Raw genomic sequence first — 15,430 nt, forward strand, 5'->3', positions numbered from 1 at the left:
CGGGCATGGATTTATGTGATGTCCTTAGGTTAGTTCTAGGGGACTGATGACCTAAGATGTTAAATCCCATAGTGCTCAAAGCCAATTGAACCATTTGAACTGACGTAGAAGCCACAACATTATGGTCCCTAATACCTCCTTGTAGATGAACTTCCTCAAAAAGTTCAGGTCTGTTTGTCGCCAAGATATCTAATACTTTCCCATCTCATCCCAGAGCCCCATAAAGCTGAAGTGGATCCAAACTGCATTACTTGGGCAGACCACAAACCTGAGAACAGAGTATCAGTTACAGAATAACCCAATTTACAGGTGTGAAGTTGATTCAGGTGCCCCCTCCGCAATCTGCCTGGACCTTCTGTCAAAATACGCAATTGGCAAGCAACATTATGACAATATCTTGTTCCCAGCACTTCTGACCACTGTGTGACCTTAAAAAAAAATTAGAGAAAAGGATTTGTTTCACTTCTACATTGTATTAGTGAGTGGAGCAGGTGCAGGCCGCTGCGGTGGGTGCAGCAACTAGAGCAAGGAGTGGTAGCACAGTCTGTGAAGCAAGTCTGCTGGTGGTGTGCTGTTGCGAGGCCGGGAGTGGTAGGACAAGAAGAAGAGGAGCAAAAGATGGTCCCACATGTGCGAACAAAGCATTCTGTTTCTCTGTTGGACTGCTGCCCTTGTGGTGTGATGACAGAAGTAATTGAATTCTGCAGACACAAATTATGATCCGTAGTCATTCACAAGCAATGCTGGTAGACCATAAAGGTGAAATGTGGAATGCAAGGCTTGAAGACTGCAACACATCGTTGTAGAGTGTGTGGGAACCACAAATGGAAACTTGCTGTATATTTCAAAGACAGTTGGCCAATGAGTTTTCTGGTAGTGTCTGGCAAAATCCAAATCCTAGTGCTGGCTTTGGCCAATCGAAGAACTGTTGTGGAGAACCTGCCTTGTGTTTTGCACAAGTAAGACACTGAATCATTACCTGCTCTATTTGGGAGTCCGTGGCAAACTGCGTACCATGTCGGTGAGCTAATTGCTTGGTATGGCTGTGTCTTAGTGACCCTGGTGAAGCAGAATAAGAAAATGTCTCCAGATATCTTCTGGAATTGTCACACACAACTGTTCAGTTTCAGTACACTGCAGTATGACACTTTGTAGCTCAGGCAAGTCACGCCGATATGCAAAGTCTTGACAAATCCCAGGCTACCAGTTTGTTCCATAGTGAGTGACAATCGGTGTGGATGTAGTGCAGCAGAATCCACAAGTAGGGATCTGCTGTCATTGCCTGGGCAATCTTCTGGTTGTCTAATGGAAACTGACAGTCCTGTGACTCAGTGTAGCAACAAGTTGCTCGTGATGCTTCAAAGTCTGCACCCAGTGCCAAAGGAAGATGGGAAAATGTGTCTGCATTGGCACGCTTTGTTGCGGGCCTATGCATTATCTCGCCTTGTAGTGTAATACGATGAGACCCGAACATTGCAATTTATGTGGAATGCAGTTCTGGATGAGCTTGGCTGGGTTAAAAAGTTACTGCAAAAGGTTGTGGACAGCAACCAAGTAGAACTTTCTTCTGTGCAAATACTGATGAACTTTAGTCATTCCATAGATGATGGTAGGAAGCTCCTTCTCTATTTGCAGATTGTTGCTCTGAGCTTTGTTAAGCAATTTGGAGCTGAAAGCTATTGATCTGTCAGTAGAACCAATCCTGCAGGAGGGTGCAGCACCAATGCCTTACTAAGAGGCATCTGTGGTCAAGGCAATAGGTTTTTAAGGATCAAAATGAAAGAGGCGATGATCACTCAGAAAAAGAGTCTTTGAGTCATCAAAAATCAGTGTCACATTCTTGGGACGACACAAAAGGTACATAATTCAGCAAAGACAATGTAGTGGTGCCGCAGTCGGAGTTGGATTTGGAGTGAATACATCAGCTTGCCTGGCACTGGCTGCAGTTCAGAAACATTCTTTGGAGGTTTGAGGCTACGAAGGACCTGCGAGTGTGAATACAGCAGATGAACACCCTGAGAATTAATTACATGCCCCAAGTACTCGATCTCAGTTTGAAAGAACACCCACTCAGGTCTATTGCATTTTAGACCTCTTCTGATACCACTTGGCACATGGTGCGCAGTCTGCTTTGGGACCTGATACACAAAGACACAGGTGCAGCACTTTGTTCCAAATAGCACTGAAAAATTGGAGGTGTGGATGCACTACTGAACAGCAAATGAAGAAGTTTGAGGAGTCCTTTGTGTACTAATGACACATACCTGCTGTGATTGTTCATCTAAAGCGATCTGGAGGTAGGCATAGTGTAAATCAGTCTTCAAGTAACGACCAGCTCCCAAACGGTCAACTAGTTCATCAGGTCGAGTCAGAGAAAATTAATCAGTCACTATTCGGGGATACAATGTTGCATTATTCTTCTTCTTCTTCTTCTTATTATTATTCTTCTTCTTCTTCTTCGTCTATGGCACTACACTCAAGGATGAACCTTGGTTTTCTCAATGAGCTTCCACCATCCACAGGTCTTCTTTCACTGCATGCAGCCATCTTGCTCAAGGTTGACGTCATCCTCTTTGTCCTCCTGGGTTACCAAAGAGAATCATCACCTCAGACTGATCCACTCTTGCCACATGACGTGCCCATGTTATCCTTCTCGATTGTATGATTTTTGTTACAGGAGCATCGGCACATATATTGTACAATTTTGCATTGTGCCTTTTTCTCCATTGTTCTATATAACACACAGGGCAAGTTATTCTCCTCAAAACTTTCCTCTCAAATCCATAGAGCAGCCTTGCATTGGTTTCTGTCAAGGCCCATGTTTGTGAAGCGTGAGAGAGAACGGTTTTAAAAATAGTGAATTTTGTTGGGCAGATTAGGAGTCTTGACCGGAATAAATTACTTGAAGGCAAAATATGACTTACTTGCTGATATCAGTCTAATCCTAGTTTCAGTTGAGATCTCATTAAAGCAAGTGACTGTGGAACCAAGACACTTTAAGCTATCAACTCTTTAAAATGTGTGTGCATTCACACTGAAAGTTGATGGAATATTGGGTTGACATGCTTTCCCACAGGCCATGTATTTAGTCTTATCTTCATTTATCATAAGACCCATCTTCTTACTTGCTTGACTACGGCTGTAAAACCTTCTTTGAGTGCTGGTACTGTCCGTGCTAGGATGTCTACATCACCTGTATATGCTAAAATCTGCACTGACTTGTTGAAGGTGGAGCCCCTGATCTGTAGGCCTGCTTCCCTAATTACCTTCTCGAGGTAATGCATATTCTTGATATACTCCATTTTTTTTATTTCTGGGAGGTCTGAGTAACTTCCTCAAACTCAAATGCAGCTTCATATGTCGGACATCATTTTAACCTTCTCAGGAGCTTTCCATGTATGCGCATCTCCTGTAAAGAACTGTTTTTTATTGACAATGTCATATGCAGCCGTAAGTTAATAAACAGGTGATGTGTTTCAATTCTATATTCGACAGTTTTCTCCAAAATTTGGTGCAGATTGAAAATCTGGTCTATTGTTGACCTTCCTTGTCGAAACCCGCTTTGGTGTATTTAAATTTCTTTATCCACCTGTGGCAGTAGCCAATCAAAAATAATATTAGATAACACCTTGTACCCCAGGTTCAGGAGGGTGATTCCATGGTGGTTTCTACACTCCATTCAGTCTCCCTTTTTATGTATAGGATGTAATGTTCCTTCATTCCATTCATCTGGTATCCTTTCCTGTTCCAACATGTGATTGATAAGCTTAGAGACTGCTCTAATGTTGCTTCTCCACATTTTAGCAGTTCTGCAGGAATGCTGGGGTCTTGTTATTCTTCAGTTTCTTTATCAACTGTTTGGAGTACAATGTTGCCTTACTCTGGACAAATACACAATTTGCCTGAAGGCTTCTTGACAAGTACTAACGGAGATGCCCACTGACTTGCTGTGATGGATGCCACAGTGAAAGTTCCAGTCAACCTGTTCCCTGAGCATGTGTAGTATAGTGGGAGACCTGAAGAAGTGAGGCTGTGCATTGTTTTTAGTGGTCACATACACAGCAGAATTAGAAGCTATGCCTAAGCCATCACTGAGCAAAGTCTTTGAATTCAGCACACAATTTACAAACACTGCCCTTCAAATTAAAATTAGCAACTGACAACACATTTGTAACACACACAATCCAAACAAATCATGGTCAGACATATTTGCACTGTTCCATGAACGTAAAACCTGAAATTTCAGTCTTTTGCATATTCTTTTACGTGGAAGGAAGGCTGCAAGAACCTAGCACTGGAATGTCATGTCCGTTATATGGTGCAAGTGTAATGTACGATTTGTGCAGCTTGGACTTGCCAAGATGATCATAAGTATTGCGACTGCGGAAAGAAACTGAGACAGTCGTAGCTAATTGCGACTGAATAGTGCAGCCACCTATTACAAGGTCCACAAAGAGCTGCGTTGTGCTAAAGAAAATGCCACTGACCTCATGAATTTGAACTACCATTCTCCTCTTCCACACTACAAGTTCTGTTCGGTTCGGAATGCACATCATGTACAACAAAATTTGATTTGTGTGGGTGTATGTTAGGAGAGGGAGGCTTCTCTTTCTGTAAGCACACCTCTTGAACATGACCATTCTTGACACCTGAAAAAGAAGCTATACTTATGAGCTAAGAAGCAGTGTGGGCAAGCCTTCATGCCGGTACCTTGCTGGTCTGGCTGGCTATGTGACTGGATATCTGAGTCCTTGTAGGTCTCTCGCCCACTATCTGTTTGTCCAGACTGCTTGTTTAGTCTGAAAACCTGGACCTGGCAACCACCTCCTGAACTTCCTCATCACAATTGCCTTTCAGAAACTGGATTAAACCTTCATAGTTAAAAAGTTCTGGCCGTGAAGTGGGGAATACTTTGGAGCGCAATCAATTGACTGACACACTGCCTGTTGATAATAAAAAAGATTCCAGAATGAGATTTTCACTCTGATATGAAGTTTCTTGGCAGATGAAAACTGTGTGCTGGACCGAGACTCGAACTCGGGACCTTTGCCTTTCGTGGGCAAGTGCTCTACCATCTGAGCTATCCAAGCACAACTGACACCCCATCCTCACAGCTTTGCTTCTGTCTTCTCCAGAGCTTCTGTAACGTCTGGGAGGTAGGAGACGAGGTACTGGCAGAAGTAAAGCTGTGAGGATGGGGCACAAGTCGTGCTTGGTAGCTCAGCTGGTAGAGCACTTGCCCGCGAAAGGCAAAGGTCCCGGGTTCCAGTCTCGGTCCGGCACACTGATTTAATCTGCCAGGAAGTATCAAGAAAAAAGGTTGTTTATCAGTAACTGGTACTTTTTCAGATAGGTGAGCTTCAGCCTGAGCGAAGTACTCATTCCAGTCCTCTTTCTTTTTTTTCCCCTTCAAATGGGTGAAATGGGGGCACCATTCATGGCTCCATAAATTGTGGTGCTGATGTAGTTTGTGGTGTCTTACTGAGAGTCTCATTGGCTGCCATCTGCATTTGAACGAAGCCCTCATCATCTTGATAAGCTGCGTCATTTGTTGTGTCTGTAACTGAAGAAGACACCTTAGATGGAGTGTTGGAAGCAAAGGCACCCGTAATTGTGGTGCTGCTAATTGAGAGACGGGCGAGCATGAGGCTTGGGGTGGTAGGTTAGCCGTAGCAAAGGAAAAAATACTAAAGCCAAATATGTGGCAGCGCAAACAAGCAAACTGAACAAAAGTGACAAGTGTAGATCTGAGACAGAAATTTCCAGAAGCACAAATGGTACAAACACAAACAAAAATGTGCAGAAAGTGGTAAAAATTAGGCGACAAAGGGAGGAAAACGACAAGGCGTCGTAGGTTTGACGAAGTTCACCGCCTGCCGTGTCGAGCGTCGGTAGCCGTTAGGCCTGTGACAAATGGGTGGAAGGTGGCCTGAAGATGTGTCGCCGTAGGAATCTGGACGGGCGAGCAAAAGATTAGTGGACATAAATGCATTTTAAATAAATATGTTGTTGTCAACTTAGTGCAGAACAACTGCTGCACTGTTGGCAACTTGAGTGATCGTGGTTAGCTATAAGCTGAGGTGTGACACAGGCGGCACCCAAGTACACTGAATATTTGCCACTGAAGTTAACTGTCAACAACTTGAAGTAATGTTTGTCACCAACTAGCAACACAGAACTTTTCGAAAGGTAGAAGTCTGGTGCTCGGATGGCGGCCGCATGTAACACTGTCTGGGTGGTCTCCATTGGTTGGCGATGTGGAGGTTCTTCATTGGCAGGGTGATGAAAGCACTGCGTGTGGCGCCCGCAGGAAGCTTCGAGCCGCCAGCTCTGGCCGTATTGATTACCTACAGTACTGCAGTTATTATACATGCTGTGTAAGAGAGAGGATCGAAAAGTTTCCGTTTGAAAGCTGTACAGTCCAGAACTGTGTGCCGGTTGGGCGAAATTGCCGTGAGTACTGAGGCAGTCATCCCACCGACATACCGGGCTGGAGAAACCTGTTCAGTAAAACACCATTTCTGGCTGCATGAAGAAGTCTGTAACTGCCTGCTGGACATCCTCATCTGACAGGAATTGTTGATGCTTGACAGTTGTTTGCTAAGGGCAGAAGGTGTGATGATTGCACGGGGAGACGTCAGGACTATTGGACAGGTGCTTGAGTGTGTCCCACTCGAGTTAGTGTAACATCTGCTTTACGACATTTGCGACATGGGCATATGGGTTAAGAGGAAACAGTGCCTCGTGTTGCAATTTTCCCAGACGTTTCGCCTTAATAGTATGCAGTAATTCCTCTGGTGTTGCACAGAAACATTGTCCAGTGATGGAGACACCAGGTTCCTTGAAATCAATAAGAAATGGGCTCTGGTAATCAAAGAACAGGATGAGCATCTCTTCTTCAGCAGTGGCTGGCTCTTGAATTTGTTGGGACGAGGGGACAGTTCATGACACCATTCCATTTTAAATGGTTTAAACTCCGGTTTCCAGTGGCAGCACCAGCTTTTGTTGCCTGCGTCAGAGCACTCGAGGAATGTGTTACCTTCAACATTGTCCCAGAGCAACAGAGGGGACAGTTGCGACTTCTGACGCGCAAAAATACAGAAATTATATCTGATGTGATAAAACAGCAGGGCCCACAAAATTTTCTGGAAATAATTACATGCATATATTCAAGAGGCTGAATGGTTAAGATCCATGACCAGGCGACTGTCCTAAATTGTTGTGGCTTGAATGTAATTTTTGTCTTTGAATAAAAGTGTCATTTCTTTATATCTCGTAGCATGTTGCTTTGAGTTACCTTTTGTACTGGCACGGAGCAGTTCCTTCTATGTACATTCAAAGTTTCATTGTGCTATATTACTTGCCAGTGACACATCACTTGAAAGTTACATTTGTTCTTAAGTTTTGCATACGTGTGTGTGCGTGCGTTTTTTTAAATTCTCTCTAAGAAGTCGGATAGGTTTACAACATAGTTAAGTCCTCAGATTAGGCTGACATACCGTTTTGGTGACTTCAGTTCACTTAATATTTCTTTCAGTTTAAACTTAAATGAAAACATCATTGTTTTGGGCCATATTAATCATATGATCTGCTGTCCCTACTTTCTCATACTACTTGTGAGAGGTGTTACCAAAGTACACTTGGAGGTTAGAGCATGGACAGACCCTTGTGGAGTTTCACAATATCCTTGCAGTTTTTAAACTCCCAGGAAAAATTGCCTGCTGTGGATGTGTTAATCATGTTCATTAGTGGCTTAGCAGTAAAGGCAGATGAGACTTTCATTAAGTATTTGAAATACAATACATTTATGGGGGTTTGTTGACTGTTTTTCAACCTGTTTGACTCTTGTTACTTGATACTTGGGAACAGGTAAATGGAAACCATGTATGACGTTATTTCCTGAAGTTGAAATGATACTTGTTTGATTTTTACAAACATTTATTGAAGTAGTTTGTAGATGCATTTCCTACTGATTCTAGGCTGTTTTCTAGAAAACTGTTCCATTTGATTTATTTGGCGTTCTTGTTTATATGTTTTGACTTCCAGTTTTCTCTTTTTATGATCAGCTGCCCCGTTTTTGCATTGTTTTGCGATTCAGTAATGGGCTCCTCAATGCGGAGTTTGTCAGTTGCCCACCAATTCTGTGACATGAAGGAAGTGAAAGATAGTTATGTAATTTTCTGAATTTTCGTTGTTAACCCACTACTCTTTTCCAATGGTTAATGTACTGTGTGTTCAACATTGTCAGTTGCTGTAATAGTTGAACAATAGTACAACAATGGAAAATCCAGGGCGGAATGATATTAATATTATGGAAAGGATAGACTGCTACTCACCATATAGCAGAGATGCTGTCACAGATAGGCACAACAAAAAGACTATCAAACAGAATTTGCAGTCACGGTGTGTGGGATAAGCACAAAAGTGCTCCTGTTGTCGTACATAATCGCACCCTAGATGATAACTCCAGGTGTGGTTCCAGCATGCAGACAGGTTGGTTGCAGGCCCTCATTTGGCCCCCTCCTAACCGAGACGAGGTCATCACTGGTCAGAAAACGCGACAGACCCCCACCTGACCTCCAGTGAGCTCTTGCTGGACTTCACTGAAGTCACAAATGGCTGTGGTTTGGAGTCAGTGAAATGAATTTTACAGGGCACCTGTCTCGGAGCTGTCCTTGAAGTAACTGGTTTGTAACGGTTCGTTGTGTAACTGGGATGCCAACTGCTGCCCCTTGCTGCTGCAGATGTAATACGATGTGCCACAGCGGTGCGCCAAACTCAATTGTCTTCCCTCTCAGTAGTGCCACGTGGCTGCCCAGAGCCCAGTCGTCTTGTGAATGTACATTCTGGTGACCACCACTGACAGCAGTCGTGTACAGTGGCTGCATTACTGCCGAGTCTTTTCTGCAGTATTGCAGAAGGAACATCTAGCTTCTAGTAGACACATAATTTGACCTCGTTCAAAATCGGTGAGGTGTCAGTTATCGCATCTTTGTCACCTGAGGCATTCTTGACTAACATCAACTCGCAGCATCTAATCTCACAGGTAACTAATGCTCATGGTTGTAACACTATATATTTATGAGAAATTTGCCACTGGATTGAGGACTAAGCATGGTACCTTTTATGGAGAGTCATAGTCAGATGTAGAAGTAACTTCAGGGTTGTGCCAGGGAAGGGTGTTGAGTCTCTTACTGTTCATATTGTATTTTAATGAGCTTGCAGACACTATTAATACTTGCCTCGGACTTTCGCAGGTGGTGCAGTTATCTGTGATGAAGTACTGTCTGGAAGAAGCTGCATAAATATTCAGTCACCTCTTGATAAGATTGCAAAGTGTAGGAAAGATTGGCAGCTTGGTCTGAATGTTCATAAATGTAAAATTGTGCTTTTCACAAAACAAAAATATATTTAATATCTGTGAGTCACTGTTGTAATTGGGCAACTTGTACAAATACTTGGATGTAACACTTTGCAGGGTTATGAAATGGAATGATCACATACTCTGTTTTGGGTAAAGCAGGTGGTAGACTTTTGTTTCTTGACAGAATACTGGGGAAGCGCAATCAGTCTACAAAGGAGACTGCTTAGAAATCACTCGTTCAACCTGTTCTAGATTATTGCTCACGCTTGTGGGACCCGTACCAAATAGGACTAATTGGGGGATATTGAACATTGCAGAGAAAGGGAGCACGAATGGTCACAGGTTTGTTTAATCCAGAGGATAGTGGCGGAGAGATACTGAAGGAACTAAAATGCCAAGATGCTTGAAGACAGGTGTAAACTATCCTGAGAAAGTATATTAACAAAGTTTCATGAAGTGGCTCCAAATGATTACTCTAGGCATATGCTACAATCCCCCATGTATTGCTCGTGTAGGGATCATGAGTGCGAGATTAGAATAATTATAGCACTCACAGAATCATTCATTCATTCTTCCCTCACTACATATGTGAATGGAGTGTAAAGAAGCCCTAATAACGGGTACAATAGGATGTACCCTGCACAGTGATCTCATGTTGATTTGCAGAGTATGTCTGTAGAAGTAGATTAAGAAGAGTTTTATAGCTGTACAATTCAATCCTTTCTGTGATTCACTAGAGCAAAGGCAAACCATTTTGCTCGTAGCATTGTATTTGCAAATATTTCTTTTCTACTGCAGTGAACTACAGACAAAAACTAGAAAAAAAGTGTGTATCATGCTAAGAGACCCATAACATCATTGATGTGGTGGAAATAAGTTTCTCAAAACAACCAGTGGATGAGATTACTGATAACATGATCACTGACAAACTAATGTGCCTGTCATGGGAGTAGAGGCTTCTGGATATGCATTTTTATTAATATTAATGCCTTGAAACATATTAAAAACTTGTACTGGTTGGACCACAGTAAAAAAGCTTTTCTGCCCCCCCCCCCCTCTTGGACATAATAGTAACTGTGGAATGTGGAATGTATGAAAAAAAAGTAATGACAAATTTGTTGACTTCACCAACTCGATTCCATTTTAATATAGTCCTTAATGGACGTGCTGGAAGTCTCCAGGACAACAACTAGCACTAAAAAATAAGAGCAAAGCAGAACAGCAGCTATGTGATCTTCAGTACACTTGTTATCATGCTTAGTACTGTACTGGTCTATTGTATGACATGGTATAAGCTACAGCCCACAGTAAATAAATAAAATATTGCTGAAGAACATGAACCATAATTTTGAAACAAAAACACCACAGATGGCATCTACATAACATTTGACATAGCACTTCAGAGAGTACACTGATAGCTGGCATTGTTCAGTAGCCCTCCAGATTTCATCAGCAAATAAATGTAATATGAGGCAGTAGTGGACATGCCTAATTGCCTAGAGAGAGGCAGAGATGATGTTTCATCCACACAAAATTCTAATTACAGTGGAATATCATTAGCAAATTTTTAACTTCGTAAGTGGGAAAGTGTACTACCAAAAAATACCTAATCTGGTAACAATTTTTCGTGTGAAAAATATAGTCAATAGGTGAGTTTATCCCAAACCTCGATCACTGTGTCTGGAGTAATCATCGCAAGAGAAATAGTTGCAACAACTGCTTCAATCCTGTTTCTTATGTTGGTAGATCAGCTGGTAGCACAGTCATGATCCTTGATGAACACTAGGATGAAAAAATTGCGTGCCAACAGATGGGGTAAATGTGGAGGCCGTGTGAAGCGAGCTCTGTCATCTAGTCCCTTGAGACCAACCCAGTAGTCGGGTAGAACGTCATTTAACCAGTTGCATTCTGAGATTGGCCAGTGAGATGGTACACCCTCTTGCTGCTAAATAAAGTTCTGAGGTTCAGATTCTTCCAACTAAAGGGGCCATAGTACTAATACATAGAAATATGAAATAGTAGTTACAGTTGCTTCACCAAAAAAGTAAGGCCCATCAACTTTCTGCTGGGATATGTAGCAAAATAAAAAAAATAAACATTCAATTTAGGGAAGTCTCAAAGCAGCTGTTCCGTTTTGTGGGGATTTGTTGACCCCAAATGTGCACATTGTGAATGTTCACATTTCCACTTAGATGAAATGTCAACTCATTGCTGAAGAAGATGCGGTCCAGAAAATCTTTGGCATGCTGCAACATTTTGTTTATGAAGTTGCTATGTAAAGTGTAGCTGTATGCTTTAGAGCCTGTAAACTGCAAGCAATAAGGACATAGTTGTCTCCTTCAGTCTCCACATAGATACATAGATGTCAATATAATTATTAATTTGCAGCTTGCATTCCAGACTGGTTTCCTCACATTATGTGTAAAAGGCTGTCTCACTCATTTAACACATTCTTCAGTTGCATACAGATGTGCACATGTATACAAACAAAATTGTTTGAATTGATCTTTTATAATTCTAAGTCAAATGTAATAAATACTGCAAAACCAAAAAGCCCGACTTTAATTATGACACACCCACTACAATAAGATGCAGTGTGTAGTAATGTTTCCAAAGGTTTGAGAAACATACCAGTGGTTAGTGCTTATTTTGTACTAATTTTTATGTTGTACTGTCTATTTAATACATTCATCATAACTTCAAGATGATCATATCTCAACACTTAATGCTTAACATCATCCAGTTCCAGTATTGCTGTAGCTTTTGATATTGTACAAACTGGCAAAGATTCAGATTCATCCTTGTCTTTACTTTCTTCACTTATTGGTATCGTCAATTGAAGACCACCTACGATTCCAATTTTTCTCAAAGTCTGTCTGTGCTCTATTTACATTGTAAAAAATACTCAGCTGAATAACTTTTGATCTTTAACCTCCAGAATTTTGCAGGAGGAACCAAGGGTAGATAGTGGCCTGTGAGTTGTTTCTCTACTTACTTCTGTACCTTTGTTGAATTACAGTATCATAGTGAAAGTTGTTAAGTGTGATTATTACTTTCATCAAATAGTGTGTTGTATCCTAATGCTTAAAACTAACAGCTTTTGATAATAGCAATTTTTAGTTTTCTATTTTTATGTTGCACTATACATGTACATCTTCATAACTTATGACTTTAGTAACTGTGAACCTATATGAGATATTAACAGATTGTTTCTAGTGTATGATAAAATAACTCATAAAATTTCTTTTACCTTCCAGGTCATACAATTTTGATGCAAAAGTGAACCTGAAAACATGATAAAATGTGGACGCCTCTGGAGAAAGCTCCGTGTGTGTGGCCCGGTAGATAGAGACAATACCTGAAACCCAAATGCAACGAACCATTCAGACTTGGAATACATCATTTGTGGAAACAGGTAGTGTTCTCCATAAAAAAAGGGCTGGTCACCATGAGTTTCAGATGCCATTGTGGACAGGGCACGGCAGGCGTTAGCAAGTAGTTCTATAAAATCTGTATGTACGGCAGCCAGGGAGTTGGAAATGAGAAGATCGACATTGCACAATGTCTTGCATAAGAGTTAATGGCTCTATCCCTACATGCAGCTGCTTCAGGCATTTAACCCTATGGACAATCCTAGGTGCAGACAATTTGCAGTGGATATTCTATGCAAGGTTGATGCAAGAATTGACTTTTTGGAAAAGATTCCTTCCTCCGATATGGCCACATTTCATGTATCCAGCAAACCGAATTGTCATAACGTTCATATTTAGGATTTGCAGCATCCTCGTGTTACACATGAAATGGAAAGAGACAGTCGTTACGTCAATGTTTGCTGCAGACTGATCTCCAGTTGCATCACCGATTCATTCTTTTTCGTTACTGCCATCAACAGTGGTGTTAACGTGGACATGTTACAAGAGTTTACTGTGCCACAATTGGAACACCTGCAGCCTGGTGTCATATTCCAGTAAGACAGGGCACCACTCCACTGGCCCCTAAATGTACTTCAATTTCCATATAAAAAGTTTCCGGATAGGTGGATTGGACGAGATCGTCCAACTTGATGTCCGCCACGATACCCTGACCTTACACCACAAATTTTTTCGTGGGGTGTTGTGAAGGATGTGGTATATTGAACCAGGGCTAGAGACCTACAGGGATTGAAGGCATCCATTAGCAATCCACTTGAACATGTCACCATGGAGATCTTGAATCGTATGTGGAGAGAAATGAAATTCAGACTAGGTATTATAGGTGCTATTGAGGGTTCACACGTTGATTTGTGTGAATGAGGAAACAAAATGAAGTTATTTGATCGTGTAAATTTTATTTGTATGAAAATAGATAACTTACTTAATTGTTGAATTTCATCATTCAGCTCACTCTAGATCCTGCTATTCTCAAATAACTGTTGCTCAGTTCTATGGGTGAACTTCAGCTCTCCTTTCAGTTGTTGGTAAATCAACAGTGGGCTATCTTTCTCAGGAGCAATGTAAAAAGCATCAGTGTGTGCTATGTCCAAGAAGTTATTGTGAAGGAAAAGGAATTGTTTTCTTATGATCTTCTGATGATCGAGATTGTATTTGTAGTGGCCTCCATAGTTCATAGAAAGCTTGTCATTTTGATATATAATTTCTCGGCTCCTGTGCCAGAATGTGTGGTCTTTCCCGTAGTAAATAGTCAAATTCCCCACATCTAGTGTGACACTTTGTAGCATAGTTAATTTTCTCATCTGTAAGTTGTAAAAAAAGAAAACCATTAATTTTTATTTGAGTGACAGTAGGGTTTTCATGATATCATGCAGGTAATATCAAAGAATTTAGATATTGCTGATTAAATACACACTGATGAGCCGTTTTTAGGCTACTTGTGGGCCAGCCTGTTTTGATAGTGCTTATATCCTCAGCTTAAACTTGCAAAGTAACATCCATGCACTTCACTTGTTTTGTGAAACTAATATGTTGGCATCCTTTCTCTTTGTTGACTTATAGGTGGCCAATGGGTGGACAGTAAATGGTAACCAATGAACAGCTTTTAATTGGGTATGCCTTCATGCATGTTTTTCTGCATGCGGGAGTTACTGTTACATATAAAGCACTTTACACTGCTTGTGAGAAAACATTATTAATCAGCATTGATGGTCAACTTGGTCCCTAGCATCCACTAGTGGGTGTCCTCAATTTCATAGGAGGCAGTAGACAGTTGGAGGTTAAAATATTTACATTAGTGTTTCACAGAATTTTGAAAAAAATATTGGGTTAGTAAGTATTATTTTATGCTTTAACTTCATGCAACTCTGCTTTATAAATTTTATAACTTGTAGTTACTTCCCCACTTTATAAATCATCATTACAGTGGAATGGTGGATGGTCAGAAAATTTTAATAACAAAAGCTACATTTTTCTAGATGTGGAGAAACTTATCGCCTGTGGAATGCGCTTGTCTTTTGCTGTCCGAAGTGGGCTGCAGGACACTGTGTGAAATGTTTTTCTAGGTGCGGGGCAGTGCATGTACAAACATAAAAATTGAAAGTTGTGTGTTTTGTGATTCAACAACTGCACACGATGGTGATATGAGAACTATCTTCTTACATCTTTCATTAACCCAATGAAAATGTTGTGCTATTTTTCACACTAATCAATGTTTATCATGCCATACCTCCCAAATTTAGTGTTGTACAACACAATTTTATATAAAAAGTGGTTAAAGCTCACTACATCAAATTCGTATCCTTGAGGAAAAAGACCTTGTTTCACAAAGTGCCTAGCATCTAGCACACGTTGGTCTCCTCCCCTGCGGGTTAGGGGTAGAATAGGCCCGAGGTATTCCTGCCTGTCGTAAGAGGCGACTAAAAGGAGTCCCTCTCCCTCAAGGGGGTAGTTAGCGCCTGCATCCTGAGACAGACAGTTTCACGACCTATATTTGTGTTCATTTTGGTTTTTCATTTCTTCTGGGTTTCTTCCTTCCCTTTGGTTGGTTCCTTTCTTTGTTCTTCTCCATCTCCCTGTCTTACTTACTCTTTCCATTGCCTCCTCCTCCTCCTTGCCTCCTCCTACTCCTTGCCTC

The 15,430-nt window shown here is 41.3% G+C and overlaps 1 long non-coding RNA gene across 2 annotated transcripts in view; it reads left to right on the forward strand.

Moving 5' to 3' along the window:
* LOC126321760 (uncharacterized) overlaps nt 1–15,133 on the forward strand; it is a 51,393-nt gene extending 36,260 nt beyond the window's left edge. The window contains exons 4-5 of one of the 2 annotated variants that reach the window (XR_007558521.1): nt 12,622–12,779; nt 14,356–15,133. This is a non-coding gene — a long non-coding RNA (uncharacterized LOC126321760). Of the gene's footprint in view, nt 1–12,621; nt 13,227–14,355 lie in introns of those variants that run through there. The other variant, XR_007558520.1, reaches the window with a different exon arrangement.
* The last annotated feature ends 297 nt before the right edge of the window (nt 15,134–15,430 follow it).

This window comes from Schistocerca gregaria, unplaced genomic scaffold (genome assembly GCF_023897955.1).
Source record: "Schistocerca gregaria isolate iqSchGreg1 unplaced genomic scaffold, iqSchGreg1.2 ptg000763l, whole genome shotgun sequence".
Lineage (NCBI taxonomy): Eukaryota > Metazoa > Arthropoda > Insecta > Orthoptera > Acrididae > Schistocerca > Schistocerca gregaria.